Source organism: Rhinopithecus roxellana, chromosome 7 (assembly GCF_007565055.1).
Source record: "Rhinopithecus roxellana isolate Shanxi Qingling chromosome 7, ASM756505v1, whole genome shotgun sequence".
In the NCBI taxonomy this organism is placed as follows: Eukaryota; Metazoa; Chordata; class Mammalia; order Primates; family Cercopithecidae; genus Rhinopithecus; species Rhinopithecus roxellana.
This window is the reverse complement of record NC_044555.1, coordinates 48,838,962-48,863,024: the sequence shown is the minus strand read 5'-3', so window position 1 is coordinate 48,863,024 and position 24,063 is coordinate 48,838,962. Positions and strand designations below refer to the sequence as shown.

General features: G+C 39.7%; 1 long non-coding RNA gene across 1 annotated transcript in view; it reads left to right on the top strand.

Moving 5' to 3' along the window:
• The first annotated feature begins 1,703 nt into the window (after window positions 1-1,703).
• Window positions 1,704-24,063, top strand: part of LOC115898791 — a 427,626-nt gene continuing 405,266 nt past the window's right edge. The window contains exons 1-2 of the long non-coding RNA XR_004058456.1: window positions 1,704-2,005; window positions 22,945-23,046. This is a non-coding gene — a long non-coding RNA (uncharacterized LOC115898791). The remainder of the gene's footprint in view (window positions 2,006-22,944; window positions 23,047-24,063) is intronic.

Sequence of the window (24,063 nt, the reverse complement as noted above, 5' to 3'; positions counted from 1 at the left end):
TACTTTATTCTTAGAGACTCCCCTCTCTCCACACAAGCTAAATCTCTTCCTTATCCCTTGGAGTCCATGGGAAATGACTTGAAGTTATTCAAGGTCTTGGAGGAACTTGGCACAAGTCTCCTTCCTCCCTTTGAGGATTTGGGATTCTCTGTGAAGTCTATTAACTCTCTTTCATATATCTACTATCCCCATTACATTCTTACTTAAGCAGAGTCCTGTTGAAAACTGCTATTTTGTTGCTTTAGATCTGTGGTCAGCAAACTTACTCTGGAAAGGGCCACATAGTAAAATACTTTGGGCTTTGAGGGCCGTAATGTCTACTACCACTCAACTACTGCTACTCAACTCTGCTGTGGTAGCAAGAAAGCAGCCATAGATAATATGCAAATTAATGAGCATGGCTGTGTTCCAACAAAACCTTATTCATGGACTGAAATTTCAGTTTCATGTAATTTTGCATATGTCACAAAATGTAATTTTTTTTCATTTTTTCAACTATTTAAAAATGTAAAAACCATTCTTAGCTCATGCTCTGTACAAAAATAGGCAGTGAGTTGGGTATGGCCTGTAAGCCCTAGTTTGCCAACCCCTGCTCTAGAAGACAGGATTCAGACTTCTGGGTGAAATCCGTAGGGAAGAAATTTGGGGTTCCAAATTTTTAAAACTGACTGGCATTATAGGAAAATGGAGTAGGTTGTCAAGGAACTACTACTTTTTCCAATGACTACTTTTTCACGTAAAGTATTCAAGCACCACTGGTTACGGATGTCATAAGAGGACTCAGAAGTCTTATGTAGAACTGGACTTGATGTTTTCTAAGTCTATAGGACTGTACTTTTGTCAAAGTGTTGCTTCTTCCACATAGCCATCATTCACCAATTACTTTACTGTCTCCCTTTTATTTTTGAAGATCTGCGAATTTGTCTTCCACTCCACCCCACCTAGCATTTGATGTTATCATCTCACTTTGTTCACCATTTTTTTCATTTATGTACATCTTATTTCCCTTTCAGAAACCCAGGGGTTAATGTCAAAAGGGCAACGTTCGTCCAGCAGCTGCCACACTGTTGCCTAGCAACCATTAGGGGCAGCTGAGAATTACTGCACCAGCCTTTGTGGGAACATGGTTTGACCCAACCATCAGAGGGCAGAGTAAATGATAATAATAATAATAATAATATATATAAACACCCTTTATTAAATATAAAAGCAGGATTTGATTCTGTTTTACAGAACACCATATTTTTGTTTATTTTCCTATAAAGAATTTAAGTTTCCTTTAAGAAATTTCAGCTTCTTTTTCTCCCCTCTCTTTCACAGTGGTTTGGTCCTGCTACTTAAAACATCATCCCTTTTCATCAATCCTCCACAGGGGTCTGACTCTGTCTTACAGATTACTAGACCCTTTACAATCTTCTTCTTCCTCTTCTTTTCCTTCCCTTTCCCAGAGTGGTTTGATGGCACCTTATAGAAAAGCATCCCCATTCAGCAATCTATGCATCTCAGTGGTCTGATTCTGTCTGGAGAGCATCAGCATATTTCCTCCTCCTGTCTCACACCAGTGATTTGATCCTGCGTTACTGAGCATCAGTTTATTTTAGCTCTTCCCCTGGGGTCCACAGTAGTTTGATCTTACCTCTTGGACTTTCTTATCCCCCCTCCAGCACCACCACCACAAATGGTATGATCCTTAGCATCAGGTCCTTTTTCTCCCCCCACTGGTCTTCTAAGCAGATTGAAGCTGCTTCATCTCATTCCTGATTTGTCCTGATTCCCTCAGTGGCTTGCTCCTGCATTAGTAATATAAAATGGCCCAAATGGGTTTAAAATGGTCAGAAGTTGGTCTTGATCAGTTCAAATATTTTTTGACGAAGAAATTCAATTCTGGTCAGTACAAATCTATTTTGACCACTTTAAACCAGTTCTGCAGAACTCGAGCCTGTTGTCGGTAAACCTAGGAAGATGGCTGAAGACTATGCTGATCCATGCCAAAGCAAAGAAGCAGGTACTTAACAGAAGTTGATACACAGCTGAGAACCAGAATAGAAAACAGATCAAATAAGAAGACAGGGAAATACAGGGGCAAGGGTTGGTTGAGGAGAGATTCAAAAGAGGCTAGTTGCACCCAAAGTTGGACAACGTTTTTTTCTTTTTTCTTTTTTCTTTTTTTTTTTTAGGGATGAGAGGCCATTTTGAGGAGGTAATGCAGAGTTTTGGGCCCTGCCTTGGTTTGTCTGGGAAGCAGTATGTGACCTCATAGCATCCAGTAGTTTCATCTGGCTGGAGCTGAGACTAGGTTGTATGTGGCCCCAATGATTCTTGGCTCCGCAGGCCAGCTCCTGAAGGCATTCTTTGTGTCTGGTCTCACATCAGGCCAAAGTTAGTGGAATACCAAACCATGAATGACAACTTTTCCATCTTTTTAACTGTAACAGGTCGTAACACTGTGTAGCTGTTTAGGGATGCTATTTAGGGTAGAAGGAGGGATTGGTAAATCTTGAAGAAAAGAGCTAGTTATAATAGGTAAGGCATGAAGTGAATGACTCAGCTAATTAGAATTGAGTTGAGGATAGAAAGTCCGGTATGAGGAGGTAACCGCTTGAGCTAACTCCGACCCTAAATAGACCAATGGAACAGAACAGAGTCCTCAGAAATAATACCACACATCTACAGCCATCTGATCTTTGACAAACCTGACAAAAACAAGAAATGGGGAAAGGATTTCTTATTTAATAAATGGTGCTGGGAAAATTGGCTAGCTATAAGTAGAAAGCTGAAACTAGATCCTTTCCTTACTCCTTATATGAAAATTAATTCAAGATGGATTAGAGACTTAAATGTTAGACCTAATACCATAAAAACCTAAGAAGAAAACCTAGGGAATACCATTCAGGACATAGGCATGGGCAAGGACTTCATGTCTAAAACACCAAAAGCAACGACAACAAAAGCCAAAATTGACCAATGGGATCTAATTAAACTAAAGAGCTTCTGCACAGCAAAAGAAACTACCATCAGAGTGAACAGGCAACCTACAGAATGGGAGAAAATTTTTGCAATCTACTCATCTGACAAAGGGCTAATATCCAGAACCTACAAAGAACTCAAACAAATTTACAAGAAAAAAGCAAACAACCCCATCAAAAAGTGGGCAAAGGATATGAATAGACATTTCTCAAAAGAAGACATTCATACAGCCAACAGACACATGAAAAAATGCTCATCGTCACTGGCCATCAGAGAAATGCAAATCAAAACCACAATGAGATACCATCTCACACCAGTTAGAATGGCAATCATTAAAAAATCCCAAAACAACAGGTGCTGGAGAGGATGTGGAGAAATAGGGACACTTTTACACTGTTGGTGGGATTGTAGACTAGTTCTACCACTATGGAAAACAGTATGGCAATTCCTCAAGGATCTAGAACTTAGAAGTACCATACGACCCAGCCATCTCATTACTGGGCATCTACCCAAAGGATTATAAATCATGCTGCTATAAAGACACATGCACACGTATGTTTATTGCGGCACTATTCGCAATAGCAAAGACTTGGAATCAACCCAAATGTCCATCAGTGACAGACTGCATTAAGAAAATGTGGCACATATACACCATGGAATACTATGCAGCCATAAAAAAGGATGAGTTTGTGTCCTTTGTAGGGACATGGATGCAGCTGGAAACCATCATTCTCAGCAAACTATCGCAAGAACAGAAAACCAAACACCGCGTGTTCTCACTCATAGGTGGGAACTGAACAATGAGATCACTTGGACTCGGGAAGGGGAACATCACACACTAGGTCCTATCACGGGGAGGGGGGAGGGGGGAGGGATTGCATTGGGAGTTATACCTGATGTAAATGACGAGTTGATGGGTGCTGACGAGTTGATGGGTGCTGACGAGTTGATGGGTGCAGCACACCAACATGGCACAAGTATACATATGTAACAAACCTGCACGTTATGCACATGTACCCTAGAACTTAAAGTATAATAAAAAAAAAAACAAATAAATAAAAAAAAAGAATTGAGTTGAGGAGCATACCTTGCGATGTTTTAGAGAGCTGTGTAAGAGAAAGTGGTAGGCTTAGAACAGTATCTAATCTCTCATCTACAAGACTGGCTATCTATTTCCTGGTTGTTTGTGGGCTGAAGTAGAAATTGGCCTGCGTTATCTGGATTTCTCCCATGTGGTTGCCTCTCTGTCCTTTGCTGGGACTGCAATGTGAAGGGTTGGGGCTGAAAAACATGGAGAATGGAGAATGAATTTTCATAGATTACAGTATTTCTAATTTGTGCACAATCTCTGCAGTGAGACACTGTGCCAGATGCTTTGATAACGGCTGACATAAAGCTGCAAGATTGAAGGTGGGGTTGGAGCTCTGTTTGGTGCAATATGTGTCAACATCTATTCTGTAGATGGGTGAGGCTCTATGGCTGTATACCTGAAAGGTTAAAAAGAAAGGTCTTTAGCATGGCCTAGAAACTTGGCTTCTTGGAACGGAAACTTATTCTTTTGTGAGAACTTGGCTTAGGAAGTTGTGAGTTGAAAGATGTCTTTTAGGAAGATGGCTTCAGTTAGCTACTGCCTGTTTCCTGACAGGGAGGATGTCAGGCATTTTAATCAAGGCAGTCGAATGGCACTCCGAAATGCTGAGGTAGAAAACAAAGCAGAAGATTTGGAGTCAGATTAGAGCAGCTTTGACTCCTAGTTCTACTATTTGTTATGTGGACTTTGAGCAAATTAACCTCATACAGACTTGGTTTCCTTACTTGTAAAATAAAGTTAATATTATCCGTCCTAAAAGATAAGAAGCTTAGTGTTTCATGCCTTGTGGTGCAAAGTAGCTGTTATTTAACTTTTTTTTATCACACTAGATTGCGTGACAGAGGTAATTATTATTATATTTTAATTTTTTTATTATTATACTTTAAGTTCTAGGGTACATGCGCACAACGTGCAGGTTTGTTACATATGTATACATGTGACATGTTGGTGTGCTGTACCCATTAACTAGTCATTTACATTAGGTATATCTCCTAATGCTATCCCTCCCACCTGTCCCCTCTCCACAACAGACCCTGGTGTGTGATGTTCCCCTTCCTGTGTCCAAGTGATCTCATTGTTCAATTCCCACCTATCAGTGAGAACATGGGGTGTTTAGTTTTCTGTTCTTGCAATAGTTTGCTGAGAATGATGGTCTCCAGCTGCATCCATGTTCCTACAAAGGACATAAACTCATCCTTTTTTTATGACTGCATAGAATTCCATGGTGTATATGTGCCACATTTTCTTAATCCAGTCTGTCACAGATGGACATTTGGGTTGATTCCAAGTCTTTGCTATTGTGAATAGTGCCTCAATAAACATACTGTTCATGTGTATTTATAGCAGCATGATTTATAATCCTTTGCGTATATACCCAGTAATGGGATGGCTGGGTCAAATGGTATTTCTATTTCTAGATCCTTGAGGAATCGCCACACTGTTTTCCACAATGGTTGAACTCGTTTACAGTCGCACCAACAGTGTAAAAGTGTTCCTATTTCTCCACATCCTCTCCAGCACCTGTTGTTTTGGGATTTTTAAATGATTGCCATTCTAACTGGTGTGAGATAGTATCTCATTGTGGTTTTGATTTGCATTTCTCTAATGGCCAGTGATGATGAGCATTTTTTCATGTGTCTGTTGGCTGTATGAATGTCTTCTTTTGAGAACTGTCTGTTCATATCCTTTGCCCACTTTTTGATGGGATTCCTTGTTTTATCTTGTAAATTTGTTTGAGTTCTTCATAGGTTCTGGATATTAGCCCTTTGTCAGATGAGTAGATTGCAAAAATTTTCTCCCATTCTATAGGCTAGCTGTTCACTCTGATGGTAGTTTCTTTTGCTGTGCAGAAGCTCTTTAGTTGAATTAGATCCCATTGGTCAATTTTGGCTTTTGTTGCCATTGCTTTTGGTGTTTTAGAAATGTAGTCCTTGCCCATGCGTATGTCCTGAGTGGTATTGCCTAGGTTTTCTTCTCGGGTTTTTATGGTTTTAGGTCTAACATTTAAGTCTCTAATCCATCTTGAATTAATTTTCATATAAGGAGTAAGGAAAGGATCCAGTTTCAGCTTTCTACTTATGGCTAGCCAATTTTCCCAGCACCACTGAGTAAATAGTGAATCCTTTCCCCATTTCTTGTTTTTTTCAAGTTTGTCAAAGATCAGATGGCTGTAGATGTGTGGTATTATTTCTGAGGGCTCTCTTCTGTTCCATTAGTCTATATCTCTGTTTTGGTACCAGTACCATGCTCTTTTGGTTACTGTAGCTTTATAGTATAGTTTGAAGTCAGGTATCGTGATGCCTTCAGCTTTGTTCTTTTGGCTTAGGATTGTTTTAGCAATGCAGGGTCTTTTTTGGTTCCATATGAACCTCAAAGCAGTTTTTTCCAATTCTGTGAAGAAAGTCATTGGTAGCTTAATGGGGATAGCATTGAATCTATAAATTACCTTGGGCAGTATGGCCATTTTCACAATATTGATTCTTCCTATCCATGAGCATGGTATGTTCTTCCATTTGTTTCTGTCCTCTTGTATTTCACTGAGCAGTGGTTTGTAGTTCTTCTTGAAGAGGTCCTTTATATCCCTTGTATGTTGGGTTCCTAGGTATTTTACTCTCTTTGAAGCTATTGTGAGTGGGAGTTCATTCATGATTTGGCTTTCTGTTTGTCTTTTACTGGTGTATAAGAATGCTCGTGATTTTTGCACATTAATTTTGTATCCTGAGACTTTGCTGAAGTTGCTTATCAGCTTAAGGAGATTTTGGGCTGAGACAATGGGGTTTTCTAAATATACAATCATGTCATCTGCAAACAGGGACAATTTGACTTCTTCTTTTCCTAACTGGATACCCTTTATTTCTTTCTCTTGCCTGATTGCCCTAGCCAGAACTTCCAACACTATGTTGAATAGGAGTGGTGAGAGAGGGCATCCCTGTCTTGTGCCAGTTTTCAAAGGGAATGCTTCTAGCTTTTGCCCATTCAGTATGATATTGGCTGTGGGTTTTTCAAAAATATCTCTTATTATTTTGAGATACGTTCTATCAATACTAAGTTTATTGAGAGTTTTTAGCATGAAGGCTGTTGAATTTTGTCAAAGGCCTTTTCTGCATCTATTGAGATAATCATGTGGTTTCTGCCTTTGGTTCTGTTTATATCCTGGATTACGTTTTTTAATTTGCGTATGTTGAACCAGCCTTGCATCCCAGGGATGAAGCCCACTTGATCATGGTGGATAAGCCTTTTGATGTGTTGCTGGATTCGGTTTGCCAGTGTTTTATTGAGGATTTTTGCATCGATGTTCATAAGGAATATTGGTCTAAAATTCTCTTTTTTTTGTTGTTTCTCTGCCAGGCTTTGGTATAAAAATGATGTTGGCCTCATAAAATGAGTTAGGGAGGATTCCCTCTTTTTCTATTGATTGGAATAGTTTCAGAAGGAATGGTACCAGCTCCTCCTTGTACCTCTGGTAGAATTCAGCTGTGAATCCATCTGGTCCTGGACTTTTTTTGGTTGGCAGGCTATTAATTTTTGCCCCAATTTCAGAGCCTGCTATTGTTCTATTCAGGGATTCAACTTCTTTCTGGTTTATTCTTGGGAGAGTGTAAGTGTCCAGGAAATTATCAATTTCTTCTAGGTTTTCTAGTTTATTTGCATAGAGGTGTTAATAGTATTCTCTGATGGTAGATTTTATTTCTGTGGGATTGGTGATGATATCCCCTTTATCATTTTTCATTGCATCTATTTGATACTTCTCTCTTTTCTTCTTTATTAGTCTTGCTAACTGGTCTATCAATTTTGTTGATGTTTTCAAAAAACCATCTCCTGGATTCATTGATTTTTTGGAGGGTTTTTTGTGTCTCTATCTCCTTCAGTTCTGTTCTGATCGTAGTTATTTCTTGCCTTCTGATAGTTTTTGAATGTGTTTGCTCTTGCTTCTCTAGTTCTTTTAATTGTGATGTTAGGGTGTCAATTTTAGATATTTCCTGCTTTCTCATGTGGACATTTAGTGCTATAAATTTCCCTCTACACACTACTTTAAATGTGTCCCAGTGATTCTGGTATGTTGCCTCTTCATTCTCATTGGTTTCAAAGAACATCTTTATTTCTCCCTTCATTTAATTATGTACCCAGTAGTCATTCAGGAGCAAGTTGTTCAGTTTCCATGTAGTTGAGCTGTTTTGATTGATTTTCTTAGTCCTGAGTTCTAGTTTGATTGCACTGTGGTCTGAGAGACAGTTTGTTATTATTTCTTTTCTTTTACATTTGCTGAGGAGTGCTTTACTTCCAAATATGTGGTCAATTTTGGAATAAGCACAATGTGGTGCTGAGAAAAATGTATATTATGTTGATTTGGGGTGGAGAGTTCTGTAGATGTCTATTAGGTCCGCTTGGTACAGAGTTGAGTTTAACTCCTTGATATCCTTGTTAACTTTCTGTCTCATTGATCTGTCTAATGTTGTCAGTGGGGTATTAAAATCTCCCGTTAATATTGTATGGGAGTCTTAGTTTCTTTGTAAGTCTCTAAGAACTTGCTTTATGAATCTTGGTGCTCCTTTATTGGGTGCATATATATTTAGGACAGTTAGCTCTTCCTGATGAATTGATCCCATTACCATTATGTAATGGCCTTCTTTGTCTCTTTTGATCTTTGATGGTTTAAAGTCCATTTTATCAGAGACTAGGATTGCAACTCCTGCTTTTTTTTTTTTTTTTCCTTTGCTTGGTAGATCTTCCTCCATCCCTTTATTTTGAGCCTATGTGTGTCTCTGCATGTGAGATGGGTCTCCTGAATACAACAAACTGATGGGTCTTGACTCTTTATCCAATTTGCCAGTCTGTGTCTTTTCATTGGACCTTTGAGTCCATTTACATTTAACATTAATATTGTTATGTGTGAACTTCATCCTGTCATTATGATATTAGCTAGTTATTTTGCTCATTATTTGATGCAGATTCTTCCTAGCATCGATGGACTTTATATTTTGGCATGTGTTTGCAATGGCTGGTCCCGGTTGTTCCTTTCCATGTTTAGTGCTTCCTTCAGGATGTCTTGTAGAGTAGGCCTGGTGGTGACAAAATCTCTAAGCATTTGCTTGTCTGTAAAGGATTTTATTTCTCCTTCACTTATGAAAATTAGTTTCACTGGATATGAAATTCTGGGTTTAAAATTATTTTCTTTAAGAATGTTGAATATTGGCCCCCACTATCTTCTGGCTTGGAGAGTTTCTGCCAGGAGATCTGCTATTAGTCTGATGGGCTTCCCTTTATGGATAACCCAACATTTCTCTCTGACTGCCCTTAACATTTTTTCCTTCATTTCTACTTGGTGAATATGACAATTATGTGTCTTGGAGTTGCTCTTCTCAAGGAGTATCATTTGGCATTCTCTGTATTTCCTGAATTTGAATGTTGGCCTGCCTTTCTAGGTTGGGGAAGTTCTCCTGGATGATATCCTGCAGAGTGTTTTCCAACTTTTTCTATATTCCCCGCCACTTTCAGGCACACCAATCAGATGTAGATTTGGTCTTTTCACATAATCTTGTATTTCTTGGAGGCTTAGTTCCTTTCTTTTTAGTCTTTTTTCTCTACATTTCTCTCTCACTTCATTTCATTCATTTGATCTTCAATCACTGATAATCTTTCTTCCAGTTGATCGAGTCGATTACTGAAGCTTGTGCATTTTTCATGTAGTTCTCATGTCATGGTTTTCATCTCTATCAGTTCTTTTAAGGTCTTCTCTGCATTGATTATTCTAGTTATGCATTCATCCATTCTTTTTTCAAGATTTTTAGTTTCTTTGCGCTGGTTACGTAGTTCCTCCTTTAGCTCTGAGACGTTTGATCGACTTAAGCCTTCTTCTCTCAACTTGTCAAAATCATTCTCTGTTCAGCTTTGTTCCATTGCTGGCGATGAGCTACGTTCCTTTGGAGGGGGAGATGTGCTCTGATTTTTTGAATTTCCAGCTTTTCTGCACTGCTTTTTCCCCATCTTTGTGGTTTTATCTGCCTTTGGTCTTTGATGATGGTGATGTACTGATGGGGTTTTGGTGTGGGAGTCCTTTCTGTTTGTTAATTTTCCTTCTAACAGTCAGGACCCTCAGCTGCAGGTCTGTTGGAGTTTAAATGAGGTCCACTCCAGACCCTGTTTACCTGGGTATCCACAGCGGAGGCTACAGAAGATAGAATATTGCTGAACAGCGAGTGTTGCTGTCTGATTCTTGCTCTGGAAGCTTCGTCTCAGGGTGTACCCAGACATGTGAGATGTGATGTGTCGGTCTGCACCTAGTGGGAGATGTCTCCCAGTTAGGCTACTCAGGGGTTAGGGACCCACTTGAGCAAGCAGTCTGTCCATTCTCAGATCTCAATCTCCATGTTGGGAGAACCACAGCTCTCTTCAAAGCTGTCAGACAGGGACTTTAAAATCTGCAGAGATTTCTGCTCCTTTTTGTTTAGTTATGCCCTGTCCCCAGAGGTGGAGTCTACAGAGACAGGCAGGCCTCCTTGAGAGGTTTTGGACTCCACCCAATTCGAGCTTCCTAGTGGCTTTGTTTATCTACTTAAGCCTCAGCAATGGCGGGCGCCCCTCCCCCAGCAACACTGCTGCCTTGCGGTTAGATCTCCAACTGCTGTGCTAGCAATGAGGGTAGCTCTGTGCAGCATGGGACCCTCCAGGCCAGGTGTGGGATATAATCTCCTGGTGTGCCATTTGCTAAGACCCTTGGTAAAGTGCAGTATTAGGGTCGGAGTTACTCGATTGTCCAGGTGTTGTGTGTCTCAATTTCCCTTGGTTAGGAAAAGGAATGCCCTTCTCCCTTGTGCTTCCCAGGTGAGGTGATGCCTCACCCTGCTTCAGCTCTCACTGGTCAGGCTGCATCCGTGGACCAGCATCAACTGTCCATCATGCCCCATTGAGATGAACCCAGTACCTCAGTTGAAAACGCAGAAATTACCCATCTGCTGTGTCACTCACCCTGGGAGCTGCGACATAAATGATTATTGTATATGTGTGGAGGAATAATACATATTTAAGTTTGATGAAGATAATTTCTGTTTAATTTTTCAGCACTGTTTCCCTCAAATGAAGCTACTTAACTATTCTGATGAGCAAAGGAGAAAAGTGCTCATTGAAGTATTTTATAAACCACAAAGCACAATGTAGATGTGGGAAATTTTTATTTTTAATATGTCGATTACTCTTAACCTGTCAATTAGAAAAGTCATAGCATACAACGTTTTCCAATGTTACAGACTCATAGATTTCTCTGGTTCCAGATTCAGCTCTTGTCCTACTTCAGCATCCACTTTTGGTTACCAGAAGTCCTGAGATATGACATGCAAACCACAGTGACCCAAGGTGGGGGTTGGGAGGTGGGGATATCATGATATGAGTGTGAACAGAGAGATATGGGTATGAACAGAGTGGAGTATCACAATCTGTCCTGCAGCCATAGACATCTTGGAATTATCTTATTGCATGGCCAATCTGGATTACCCTACCTGGATTCTGTCACCATTACTGAAAACAGCAGGATCAGGTAACATGGCAACAGGAAGGGAAATGATGTGGGCCTTCAAGAATGTGGAGGTCTTGATTCTGCCATTCATATTTGGGGTGGTAGTGGGTGGATGGGAGTCAAACAATACGGTAGAGCCTCTGCTTGAAAATATTACATTTTAATATATTTGTGGCTATTATAGACCCTCAGGGACTGTGTCCTGTACTCAGATTTGTGGGCTGGGAAATGTGGCCTTTTTTTTTTTTATCCTAATTTTTATTTTTGATAACACAAAGTCATAACATAAAACAAAGATTAAGGAGAAATCTCCTAACTCTGGCCTAGAACATATAACAATATAAAACACAGATCAAGGACTAGCTATTTAGAACTCTTGGTAACATTTTCCTAATTCTAGTTACATTTAATTACTAACTGTTAGATTTTGTTTTGCTTCAAAGAGGTTACAGAGATATTCTGAAAGATCAACTCAATTGAACATTATTTTCATAAAATGAGGACTTGAATATCAAAGCATTCTTTTCAATATATAGTGAAATTTTATGTTAACAATTTTCAGTAAGCTCTCAACTATAGAGAAAGTGCAGAAGAAGAATTCACATTCATATAGAACCTGAAACATCTTTTATTCGTGCATCTTTTTTTTTTTTTCCTAATTTCTTCCTGTGTATTTGAGGTACCATCTAGTATCATTTCCTTATTCTTTTTTTTTTTTTTTAATTATACTTTAAGCTCTAGGGTACATGTGCATAATGTGCAGGTTTCTTACATATGTATACTTATGCCATGTTGGTGTGCTGCACCCATCAACTCGTCAGCACCCATCAATTCATCATTTATATCATGTATAACTCCCCAGTGCAATCCCTCCCTCCTCCCCCTTCCCCATGATAGGCCCCAGTGTGTGATGTTCCCCTTCCCAAGTCCAAGTGATCTCATTGTTCAGTTCCCACCTATGAGTGAGAACATGCGGTGTTTGGTTTTCTGTTCTTGTGATAGTTTGCTAAGAATGATGGTTTCCAGCTGCATCCATGTCCCTACAAAGGACACAAACTCATCCTTTTTTATGGCTGCATAGTATTCCATGGTGTATATGTGCCACATTTTCTTAATGCAGTCTGTCACTGATGGACATTTGGGTTGATTCCAAGTCTTTGCTATTGTGAATAGTGCCGCAATAAACATACGTGTGAATGTGTCTCTGTAGTAGACTAATTTATAATTCTTTGGGTACATACCAGGTAGTGGGATGATTGGGTCATACGGTACATCTAGTTCTAGATCCTTGAGGAATTGCCATACTGTTTTCCATAATGGTTCAACTAGTTTACAATTCCACCAACAGTGTAAAAGTGTTCCTATTTCTCCACATCCTCTCCAACAACTGTTGTTTCCTGACTTCTTAATGATTGCCATTCTAACTGGTGTGAGATGGTATCTCATTGTGGTTTTGATTTGCATTTCTCTGATGGCGAGTGATGATGAGCATTTTTTCATGTGTCTGTTGGCTGTATGAATGTCTTCTTTTGAGAAATGTCTGTTCATATCCTTTGCCCACTTTTTGATGGGGTTGTTTGTTTTTTTCTTGTATATTTGTTTGAGTTCTTTGTAGATTCTGGATATTAGCCCTTTGTCAGATGAGTAGGTTGCAAAAATTTTCTCCCATTCTGTAGGTTGCCTGTTCACTCTGATGGTAGTTTCTTTTGCTGTGCAAAAGCTCTTTAGTTTCATTAGATCCCATTTGTCAATTTTGGCTTTGCTGCCGTTGCTTTTGGTGTTTTAGACATGAAGTCCTTGCCCATGCCTATGTCCTGAATGGTACTACCTAGATTTTCTTCTAGGGTTTTTATGGTATTAGGTCTAACATTTAAGTCTCTAATCCATCTTGAATTAATCTTCGTATAAGGGGTAAGGAAAGGATCCAGTTGCAGCTTTCTACTTATGGCTAGCCAATTTTCCCAGCACCATTTATTAAATAGGGAATCCTTTCCCCATTTCTTGTTTCTCTCAGGTTTGTCAAAGATCAGATGGTTGTAGATGTGTGGTATGATTTCTGAGGACTCTGTTCTGTTCCATTGGTCTATAGCTCTGTTTTGGTAACAGTACCATGCTGTTTTGGTTACTGTAGCCTTGTAGTATAGTTTGACGTCAGGTAGCGTGATGCCTCCAGCTTTGTCCTTTTGACTTAGGATTGTCTTGGCAATGCGGGCTCTTTTTTGGTTCCATATGAACTTTAAAGCAGTTTTTTTCCAATTCTGTGAAGAAACTCATTGGTAGCTTGATGGGGATGGCATTGAATCTATAAATAACCTTGGACAGTATGGCCATTTTCACGATATTGATTCTTCCTATCTATGAGCATGGTATGTTCTTCCATTTGTTTGTGTCCTCTTTAATTTCACTGAGCAGTGGTTTGTAGTTCTCCTTGAAGAGGTCCTTTACTTCCCTTGTATGCTGGATTCCTAGGTATTTTATTCTCTTTGAAGCAATTGTGAATGGAAGTTCATTCCTGATTTGGCTCTCTGCTTGTCTGTTACTGGTGTATAAGAATGCTTGTGATTTTTGCACATTAATTTTGTATCCTGAGACTTTGCTGAAGTTGCTTATCAGCTTAAGGAGATTTTGGGCTGAGACAATGGGGTTTTCTAAATATACAATCATGTCATCTGCAAACAGGGACAATTTGACTTCTTCTTTTCCTAACTGGATACCCTTGATTTCTTTCTCTTGCCTCATTGCCCTAGCCAGAACTTCCAACACTATGTTGAATAGGAGTGGTGAGAGAGGGCATCCCTGTCTTGTGCCAGTTTTCAAAGGGAATTTTTCCAGTTTTTGCCCATTCAGAATGATATTAGCTGTGGGTTTGTCATAAATAGCTCTTATTATTTTGAGGTACGTTCCATTAATACCGAATTTATTGAGCGTTTTTAGCATGAAGGGCTGTTGAATTTTGTCAAAAGCCTTTTCTGCATCTATTGAGATAATCATGTGGTTCTTGTCTTTGTTTCTGTTTATATGCTGGATTACGTTTATTGATTTGCGAATGTTGAACCAGCCTTGCATCCCAGGGATGAAGCCCACTTGATCATGGAGGATAATCTTTTTGATGTGCTGCTGAATCCGGTTTGCCAGTATTTTATTGAGGATTTTTGCATCGATGTTCATCAGGGATATTGGTCTAAAATTCTCTTTTTTTGTTGTGTCTCTGCCAGGCTTTGGTATCAGGATGATGTTGGCCTCATAAAATGAGTTAGGGAGGATTCCTTCTTTTTCTATTGATTGGAATAGTTTCAGAAGGAATGGTACCAGCTCCTCCTTGTACCTCTGGTAGAATTCAGCTGTGAATCCATCTGGTCCTGGACTTTTTTTGGTGGGTAGGCTATTAATTGTTGCCTCAATTTCAGAGCCTGCTATTGGTCTATTCAGGGATTCAACTTCTTCCTGGTTTAGCCTTGGGAGAGTGTAAGTGTCCAGGAAATTATCCATTTCTTCTAGATTTTCTAGTTGATTTGCGTAAAGGCGTTTATAGTATTCTCTGATGGTTGTTTGTATTTCTGTGGGGTCGGTGGTGATATCCCCTTTATCATTTTTTATTGCGTCTATTTGATTCCTCTCTCTTTTCTTCTTTATTAGTCTTGCTAGCGGTCTGTCAATTTTGTTGATCTTTTCAAAAAACCAACTCCTGGATTCATTGATTTTTTGGAGGGTTTTTTGTGTCTCTATCTCCTTCAGTTGTGCTCTGATCTTAGTTATTTCTTGCCTTCTGCTAGCTTTTGAATGTGTTTGCTCTTGCCTCTCCAGTTCTTTTAATTGTGATGTTAGAGTGTCAATTTTAGATCTTTCCTGCTTTCTCTTGTGGGCATTTAGTGCTATAAATTACCCTCTACACACTGCTTTAAATGTGTCCCAGAGATTCTGGTATGTTGTATCTTTGTTCTCATTGGTTTCAAAGAACATCTTTATTTCTGCTTTCATTTCGTTATGTACCCAGTAGTCATTCAGGAGCAGGTTGTTCAGTTTCCATGTAGTTGAGCGGTTTTGATTGAGTTTCTTAGTCCTGAGTTCTAGTTTGATTGCACTGTGGTCTGAGAGACAGTTTGTTATAATTTCTGTTCTTGTACCTTTGCTGAGGAGTGCTTTACTTCCAATTATGTGGTCAATTTTGGAATAAGTGCGATGTGATGCTGAGAAGAATGTATATTCTGTTGATTTGGGGTGGAGAGTTCCATAGATGTCTATTAGGTCCGCTTGGTGCAGAGATGAGTTCAATTCCTGGATATCCTTGTTAACTTTCTGTCTCGTTGATCTGTCTAATGTTGACAGCGGAGTGTTGAAGTCTCCCATTATTATTGTATGGGATTCTAAGTCTCTTTGTAAGTCTCTAAGGACTTGCTTTATGAATCTGGGTGCTCCTGTATTGGGTGCATATATATTTAGGAGGGTTAGCTCTTCCTGTTGAATTGATCCCTTTACCATTATGTAATGGCCTTCTTTGTCTCTTTTGATCTTTGATGGTTTAAAGTCTGTTTTATCAGAGACTAGGATTGCAACCCCTGCTTTTTTTTTGTTCTCCATTTGCTTGGTAGATCTTCCTCCATCCCTTTATTTTGAGCCTATGTATGTCTCTGCATGTGAGATGGGTCTCCTGAATATAGCAGACTGATGGGTCTTGACTCTTTATCCAGTTTGCCAGTCTGTGTCTTTTAATTGGAGCATTTAGTCCATTAACATTTAAGGTTAATATTGTTATGTGTGAACTTGATCCTGCCATTATGATATTAACTGGTTAGTTTCCTCGTTAGTTGATGCAGTTTCTTCCTAGCCTCGATGGTCTTTACATTTTGGCATGTTTTTGGAACGGCTGGTACCGGTTGCTCCTTTCCATGTTTAGGGCTTCCTTCAGGGTCTCTTGTAAAGCAGGCCTGGTGGTGACAAAATCTCTAAGCATTTGCTTATCTGTAAAGGATTTTATTTCTCCTTCACTTATGAAACTTAGTTTGGCTGGATATGAAATTCTGGGTTTAAAATTCTTTTCTTTAAGAACGTTGAATATTGGCCCCCACTCTCTTCTGGCTTGTAGAGTTTCTGCCGAGAGATCTGCTGTTAGTCTGATGGGCTTCCCTTTGTGGGTAACCCGACCTTTCTCTCTGGCTGCCCTTAAGATTTTTTCCTTCATTTCAACTTTGGTGAATCTGGCAATTATGTGTCTTGGAGTTGCTCTTCTGGAGGATTATCTTTGTGGCGTTCTCTGTATTTCCTGAATTTGAATGTTGGCCTGCCCTACTAGGTTGGGGAAGTTCTCCTGGATGATATCCTGAAGAGTGTTTTCCAACTTGGTTCCATTTTCCCCCTCACTTTCAGGCACCCCAATCAGACGTAGATTTGGTCTTTTTACATAATCCCATACTTCTTGCAGGCTTTGTTCATTTCTTTTTCTTCTTTTTTCTTTTGGTTTCTCTTCTCGCTTCATTTCATTCATTTGATCCTCAATCGCTGATACTCTTTCTTCCAGTTGATCGAGTCGGTTACTGAAGCTTGCGGATTTGTCACGTATTTCTCGTGTCATGGTTTTCATCTTTGTCATTTCGTTTATGATCTTCTCTGCATTAATTATTCTAGCTATCAATTCTTCCACTCTTTTTTCCAGATTTTTAGTTTCTTTGCGCTGGGTACGTAATTCCTCCTTTAGCTCTGAGAAGTTTGATGGACTGAAGCCTTCTTCTCTCATCTTGTCAAAGTCATTCTCTGACCAGCTTCGATCCGTTGCTGGCGATGGGCTGCGCTCCTTTGCAGGGGGAGACGCACTCTTATTTTTTGAATTTCCAGCTTTTCTGCCCTGCTTCTTCCCCATCATTGTGGTTTTATCTGTCTCTGGTCTTTGATGATGGTGACTTACTGATGAGGTTTTGGTATAGGTGTCCTTCCTGTTTGATAGTTTTCCTTCTGACAGTCAGAAGGACTGTCTGTTGGTCTGTTGGAGATTGCTTGAGGTCCACTCCAGACCCTGTTTGCCTGGGTATCAGCAGCAGAGGTTGCCGAAGATAGAATATTGCTGAACAGCGAGTGTACCTGTCTGATTCTTCCTTTGGAAGTTTCCTCTCAGGGGTGTCCTCCACCCTGTGAGGTGTGGGGTGTCAGACTGCCCCTAGTGGGGGATGTCTCCCAGCTAGGCTACTCAGGGGTCAGGGACCCACCTGAGCAGGCAGTCTGTCCTTTCTGAGATCTCAGCCTCCGCGTTGGGAGATCCACGGCTCTCCCCAAAGCTGTCAGACAGAGTCGTTCACGTCTGCACCGGCCCCCGCTGCTTCCCCTGTTGGTCTTCAGCTGTGCGCTGTCCCCAGAGGTGGAGACTACAGAGACAGGCAGGCTTCCTTGAGCTGCTGTGAGCTCCACCCATTTTGAGCTTCCCAGCGGCATTGTTTACCTACTTAAGCCTCAGCAATGGCGGGCGCCCCTCCCCCAGCCTCGCTGCTGACTTGCGGATAGATCGTCGCAGACTGCTGTGTTAGCAGTGAGCGAGGCTCCGTGGGCGTGGGACCCTCCCGGCCAGGTGTGGGATATATTCTCCTGGTGTGCCTGTCTGCTTAAAGCGCAATATGGGGGTGGGAGTTACCCGATTTTCCAGGTGTTGTGTGTCTCATTTCCCCTGGCTACGAAAACGGAATCCCTTCCCCCTTGGCTTCCAAGTGAGGCGATGCCTCGCCCTGCTTCAGCTCTCGCTGGTCAGGCTGCAGCAGCTGACCAGCACCGATTGTCCGGCACTCCCTAGTGAGATGACCCCAGTACCTCAGTTGAAAATGCAGAAATCACCGGTCTTCTGTGTCGCTCGTGCTGGGAGTTGGAGACTGGAGCTGTTCCTATTCGGCCATCTTGCTCCGCCCCCCGAAATGTGGCCTTTTTGCATATGGTCATTTAACGAATAGATGCGGGAGGTAATGATTATAGTTTATTTACGTTGCAGAAAGGAACATGACAAAAATGTTTATTTTTATGACACCCTGGTGAACAAGATGGAGGAAACATAAGCTAGATGATTATTCCTTTATTTGGAGTCTGAAAGGTTTTTTAAGTACTACTTATGTTGAGCACTTATTACATACCAGGCATTGTGCTAAGTACTTTATATGTATTAGTCATTTAGTCCTCATAACAGTCCTAGGAGTTGTATATTATTAGCTCCAACATACAGTTGAATAAACCATTTACAAAAGTTGCTAATTATTTATTCTATGTTTCCCTGAGGTAGGAATTCTTAAAAAGTGCAAGAGATGAGGGCACATTCTCTGAGAGATTTATCAGAATCACTTGGATAAATGTTTCTCCAAACCACACAGGTTTTCCCTTTATTTAATTTTCTTCTAAGGAGTCCTGCCACTCCTTGGGTATCTCTGGTGTTTTGTGAGCTATTGTGATTAATGTAAATCGATGGTGGAAAGGTCTGCCAGGTATACTGAGGTAGGAGAAAATTTTGCTTCACTACTGCAAAGAGAAGTTGTTAGTGGTGAGTTGTAGGGCTCTGTACCTGACTTCATCTTGGTTTCAACATTTTAATTAATGGCTTGGATGGAGATGCAATAACAGTATACTTATCAAGTGTTAAGAGAGAACTGTAAAGGGAGGGTAAATATATATGATGGATGATAGAACCAGGAATCCAAGAATGTACTAAATTGCAAAGATGGTCCAAAAATAACAAAATAAATTTGATAAAAAATATGATATCTTGCACCAGTTTCATAAAACAAATTAAAAATTTAAAAAATAGCAACTCTACAGGATGAGTCTATGTTTAATGTGGCTGCCAAAAAGGTTAATGGAAATTGAGGCTGCATTAAAAGTAGCGTAGTATCTAGAATGCAGGTGATTATTTCCTTTGTTGCTGAGTTTGTAAAACCATACCTCAAGTATTTTGCTCAGATATGACAGTTATCTTTCAAAGAGGAACACATACAAAATAAAGATTAAGAAGAGAAGCCTTGAGTCTGTAGTGGGGGCATGGCTACTGTCTTCCAGTTTCTACAGCGTTGTCATGAGAAAGAGAATTTTATTTGTAAGGTTTGACTCCAAGAGACAGAATTAAGATTATTGGGTGGAAGTTACAGCAGAGCTGATTGAAGATGAAATGGGCAGTGTTAGAAGGGACTAAGTTCCCTGTCACAGGAAGCATTTAAGCAGATGCTCGCTGACTACATGTTATGACTTTAAGTTTGCTATAAGGACTCAAATGCAGCCTGAATTGCTACAGTTAAGTAAATTAAGAATCACCATGAGTGACATTTCTTCGGGTTTTGTTTTTGTTTTTGTTTTTGAGATCTTGCTCCATTCCCCAGGCTGGAGTGCAGTGGTGGTGTAATTATAGCTCAGTGCAGCCTTGAACTCCTGGGCTCAAGCTATCCTGCCTCAGCCTCCTGAGTAGCTGGGACTACAGGCACATGCCACCACACCTGGCTAAATGTTCTTTGATTGATACTGGGGGCGATGATCAAAAAATTGTATAGGTCAGACCTTGATAGTAGCTGGTGAATCCAAGGAAACCCTGTCATGCCCCATTAAAGGATGACATTGAAGGAAGAGAACATTTATTAAGCACCTAGTATATGCCTGGTGCTCTTACATGCATTATTTCTTAATTCTTTTGCAAATGAGAAAACTGAGGGTCAGAGAGATTAAGTGACAAGTCCAAGGTCATGCAGCTAGTAAGTGACTTTGGGGGGTACATATCAGAACCCTGTGTGGGAAAATATGTCATAGAATTTCCACTTTTACCTGATTACTTCTCCAGTTGAATAAAGAGCTGGTATTGCCAGAGGTGAGTCAGGGCTGTGTGGACAAGTGCATCATGCTGGGCTGGGTGCCTGGAGTAGATGAGAATATCATGAAGATATATGATCAGCCTTTAGTCCAGCGGGTCCTGGAGAATGGTGTTGGAATGCAGCTGAGCTATTACACAGGCTGAATGGCATGAGCATTTATTCATAATGTCTGTACCTTATACAGAGCTCTGTCTTCCATAGACTCTCATAATGGCACAGCTGTAAGAGAATGTAGAGATCTTTTTTTAAGTATCAGGGAAAATGTGATCCAGAGAGTGGAAGGGACTTCTCCAGCTTCTTCCACTTAATAATTTTGCCCCTGATTTTCAAGGGATTTATTTTTTAAAATGTAATCTAGAAAATTCAGGATTCAAGCTTCTTAGAGCAGGAAGGATCATTTCCGCAGTAAAACTTGCTACTCTGTTTCAGAGCTACAAGATATATATGTAATGTTCTGGGTTTTTTTTTCTCCCTAATATTATAAAAGGCAGTATAACAAAAATGGAAAGAGCATAAGCTTCAGAGTCAGACAGATTGGGTTTAATTTCTTTACTGGGACCCAGGGGAAATTCTTTAACTTCTCTGAGCCTCAAATTCTTCATTTGTGAAAATGGGAAGAATAGTTTTATTTCAATCAAGTAGAGTTTGAGGTTCCTGTGGAAAATCCACTTGGAGAGATCTAGGGAAGGCTGAAACTCCAGAGAACTATCCCATCTGGATGCATACATTTGAGAATCAATAGCCAAGGAGGAATTATATAAAACCATAAGCATAGATGGTATAATAGTTGTACATATTTTGGGGGTACATGTGATGTTTTAACACAAGCATGTGACATCTAATGATCAAAAAAGGGTAATTAGGGAATCCATATCCTCAATAATTTATTATTTATTTGTGTTAGGAACATTCCAATTTCACTGTTTTGTTATTTTGAAATATACAATAAATTATTGTTTACCATAGGCACCCTATTGTGCTACTGAACACTAGCTCTTATTCCTTCTATCTAACTGTATTTTTGTATCCATTAACCAACCCATCTCTATCCCCTGACTTCCTACTACCCTTTCCAGCCTCTGGTAACTGTCATTCTACTCTATATCTCCACGAGTTCTTTTTTTTAGCTTCCACATATGAGTGAGAACATGCAATATTTGTGTTTTTGTGTGTGGCTTAAATAAGGTGTCTTTAAACAGAAACACACATAAACAAAGATTGTGTTTTGACGGGTTGATGAAAATGTGACCAGAGGCTCACAGGAGCCTAACTATGTATTTCTGCAGGAGCAGTGGTTCAATATTCATTAATTCAGTGTTTGTAGTGGCTTTATAAAACATAGCAACTGTGAATAATAAGAATCAACTGCATATAATAATTATTATCTAACATGTTGATTATATCAAAATACACGTAATTAATAAGAAAAACAGGATGATCTCAATAAAAATGGGCAAAGGAAGCGTATAAGTTATTAACAGAACAGGAAAAACAAACCATGTATATTATCATTATTGAAAAACTCTTGTCTGGGCTTGGTGTCTCACACCTGTAATCCCAGTACTTTGGGAGGCCGAGACGGGCAGATAGCCTGAGGACAGAGGTTCCAGACCAGCCTGGCCAACATGGTGAAAACCTGTCTCTACTAAAAATAAAAAAGTTAACCGGACACGGTGGTGGGGGCCTGTAATCCCAGCTGCTCAGAAGGCTTAGGCAGGAGAATAGCTTGAACCCGGGAGGTGGGGGTTGCAGTGAGCCAAGATCGTGCCATTGCACTCCAGCCTGGGTGACAGAGTGAGATTCTATCCCCCTCCCCCCCAAAAAAGGAAAAGAAAAACTAATAATGGCATGTCATTTTTGTCACCTATCAAATTAGAAAAAAATAGAAAAAATAATAGTCTATGCTGGTGAGAGTACAATGAGGTGGTCATTCTTTTGCAGTGCCAGTGGATTAGATTGGTACATCATTTTTGGAAGTAGTTTGATGTTATCTATCAACATCTCTAAGCATAGAGATTCAGATAAATAGAGATTCACGTTAAGATTTACATACCTTCAAATAACATTATTTGTAAAAACAAAAATGGGAATAAAAAGAAAAATGCCCCAAAATAGGGGAACAAATATATTATGGATGGAAAGAAGATGAGAGACTTACAAAACTATTAAAACTATTTTAAAGAAAAGTTAATGACATGGGAAAATGTTTATGATTTAATTGAAATGAATCAGATTATGATACAGATAATGGAAATTAAAATATGCCAAAATCATATGTACAAAAGTAAATCAACATGAAAACAAATAAGTTTATTCAAGAGTAAAGTATATTTTATTTTACATGTCTTTAATTGTTAACCAGGAGCTAGGGGGTCTAGAGGATACCCTTACCTGCTGCTTGGTAATCATCACTTTAACATTACTCAGTTGGGCATATTTTAGGAGGTGGGACAATGGGTTTTGCCAGAATGAGGATTTGGGTATCACTCTTTCACTCCCCATCCCATGTCTTCCTTTATCTCCCCTCTTCTCCCTCTCTTCCTCCACCTTTTGTAATACAGAGAAAGGTAGGATGCATTAAGACTTGGGTGGAAAGAGTTAACATGGGCAGAATCTTGGAAGACTTCAAGAAGAAGGTGGAATTCAAACTGAGTCATGAATAGGTAGGGTTTTTCTAGGGGAAAAATGCAGATTAGATCATAACCTTTTTAGTTTCTAAATGTCAATGATATTACCCTATACTATAAAGGCAATGCCTTTGAGAGGTACTGAGTGGTTTTCCTTTCGGACAGCTGTATTTGGAATTCCTAGTGCCTTTCCTTCAGGTAAGTTTTCATATTCTGAAGCTCTGATCTTGGGATCAATATAGGATAGACACAGAAAAATTTCAAGAATTTGACATTGTTTTGATAAACCAAGTATGTAATATGGGGAGTGGATTAAGGTTGATGGGGTGGTGGGGTGGTAGGGTGGCTGGGAGATATTGGGGAGAGGAGAAAGGAACAAATATTTGATGAGCCTGCTAATTGTTACCATGCTTATTTAATTTTACCAAATGTACCTAAAAACCGTATAAAGAAGACAGGTATTCCAATTTTGAAGAAGTCATGAGGGCTTAATGGAGGATGGGGTAGTGAAGGTAAGGAGTAGATACATGTGACTTATATTGTCAAAATAAAATTGAAAATCGCAGTGGCAGGTATGGAGGTAATGTTAACTGGCTTAATTGTGATGTACAGAAAACCATTGGGACTCTGGTTAGTAACAGGTTTCCTATCAATGTTCAGAGGTTTTGAGCCTGGGTCAGCTTGGGAAGATGGAAAGGATATTAATAGAGGTGGGGACTTAAGAGGAAGAGTATGTTGGAGGGAAGATGATATTCCCTAATTCTTCAAAGCCTCTTCTGTGCTTGTCAGTTCACACTGCCCTTCTTATTGTAGTCTACCATATTGTATAGGCACTCCATATATGTAAATATTTATAAATGCATCTTTGGGAGGGAACATAAGAAACTTTTAACAGTGATTGCCTCTAGAAAAGGGAACTTGGTAGGATTGGGAAGAACCCTTACTTTCACTTGGCATTTTTTGAACTATGTATCATATACATGTGTTACCTACTTAAAAAAAGAATATTATAAAACAGATGAAAAATAAAATAGGAAAACCTAATACCTCCCC